General features: G+C 44.2%; 1 long non-coding RNA gene across 1 annotated transcript in view; it reads right to left on the bottom strand.

Moving 5' to 3' along the window:
- Window positions 1-1,313, bottom strand: part of LOC112486393 (uncharacterized) — a 2,046-nt gene extending 733 nt beyond the window's left edge. Inside the window, exons 1-2 of the long non-coding RNA XR_003048827.1 lie at window positions 439-1,313; window positions 259-360 (exon numbers count right to left, since the gene is read on the bottom strand). This is a non-coding gene — a long non-coding RNA (uncharacterized LOC112486393). The remainder of the gene's footprint in view (window positions 1-258; window positions 361-438) is intronic.
- Window positions 1,314-1,988: the final 675 nt, after the last annotated feature.

The raw sequence follows: 1,988 nt of genomic DNA on the forward strand, positions 1-1,988 counted from the left end.
GGAAAAAGAATAGCACATTAGTAGGGTAGTCCCCAATAAAAGAAAAAAATGCTTATGCCCAGACGGCGGTGTACGGCCGAACAATCGTCCTGCACAGCGTGTATCTTGGAAGCCGTGAAGCCGCTGACGGCCGCAGAAGAACGCCGTAGGCAGCAACAGATAAACGCCAATACAGTGAAAGCAGCACAAAATCACACCAAACAAAGCAGCAGCGGCCCAATGAGGTGGTTACAACACCTTCTCAGAACACACACTCACGAGGAGGAAGGATTGGACTCCAGGCAGCCGCCAGCATTCACCACCGGCCAATGACCACAGCAGCACACACAGGGAGCACGGAGCAGCACACAAACAGTCGTCCTACAACAACAATTACAAATACCTTAAGTATAAGAACAAACAAAACGACGAGCAAGGTGAAGAAGCAGGCGGCCATACCTGTCGGGCACACGACCTCTGACCCGAAAGTAACACGGGTGATGATGGGAGCGCAGAGGAAGACCCGGTGGGCGGACTACCGTTTTTATACCCGCTCCCTCAACGACTGGCGGAAGTGAGGGAGGGAAACCATAGCAACAGTCAACAGAAAGAGCGAGGGAAAAACAAAACAGAAACGCTCGTACTGCTACAGAAGGGTGGGGCTACTCTGAGTTGATGAGGAAGCTGCCAGAAGAGTAAGCTGCACTCTCCCCTTGCAAGTAAAAGATCCAGACGTCTTTTGTGTTGTTACTTTGTTGTCATATATGTTAGAATAAACCTGACAGTAATAACAGCTACAATGACCTCACACATACAGTAGATACGAATGATCTACAGTAGATGCACAGCAAACATCTGTCTGCAGCATCATATGAAGAAGTGTTTCTGTTTTCATAAGTCATGCCTGACGCAATAAAAGGTGAGGACATGATTGCACAAGTAGTTTTGGCTAAAACCCACATTATCATTATCACTGCCATATCACATCAGATGCCTCCCAAAAAGAGAAGCCTTTCCAGACATTATATGACAGAAGTCAGTGAGACATGAATTGCGTATTTAAGATGTAAAAATTAAGATGTCCCAGGATCAAAAATTAAGATGTCCCAGGATAGGGAAAAAAAGGGTTCTCCACCCCTGCCTTAGATATATGTAGATGTAGTGCAGTAACATGGACTCACTGTTGTGTTGCAGTCTTTTGTCCCTTTTTACCCTTTTGCTGCAGTAACTTGTGTCATATTATTTTTTGGACATAATAATGTTTAAAAGTTCATTATACTTTAAAAACAGATGATGCAAGGTTTTGGAGGGTACAGTGGATGCGTGGAAACAACTGTGTGCACATACACCAATACACACTTAGCCTGCCAACTTATATTAATTACTAATGAGTGTAAATCTAGTTCTATGTAATACAAAAGCCAACAGCCCAGAATAAACTGATGATTTTTGCTTTTTCATATGAATCCTAACAATGAGGCAGAAACTATGGAAATGTCTTTGGTAACAGCTCCTACACTGTGATACTACAACTTACTGGAAAATGGTTCAACTACTAAAATGCTCCTCATCCTCATCATTGTTACAGCTGATTGGTCGTAGCGCACAACTTTATAAATGTCAGCATTGTAGATTCCATGCTGTTAGATTTCAGTGGTTTTTCACATTTGGTTGGGTGTGCAGCAGGAAGGTGCTAAGACACCAAAAGGCTTTCCCGAGCACACACAGTCACATAGCCCCACACATTCAAAGAGAATTTCCCCAAATTCTCTTCACACCAACTTTCTAAAACACCTCTACTCCCTGGGAACAATGGGAGATCTTCACACAACAATGGGAGATCTCCCAATCTACCTTCTCACAGGGAACCCCGAAGCCATCCATTCCTTTTGATCCACATGACCACCTGTGGTTGACTGGACTTTATGGCTCGGTCCACTTCCCTTGTGATAACCCCCCACTGAGCAACATAAGGTTCTTCCAACACTGCTGAATCATGGAACAAGAGT

This window comes from Cynoglossus semilaevis, chromosome W (genome assembly GCF_000523025.1).
Source record: "Cynoglossus semilaevis isolate Cse_v1.0 chromosome W, Cse_v1.0, whole genome shotgun sequence".
Taxonomy (NCBI): domain Eukaryota; kingdom Metazoa; phylum Chordata; class Actinopteri; order Pleuronectiformes; family Cynoglossidae; genus Cynoglossus; species Cynoglossus semilaevis.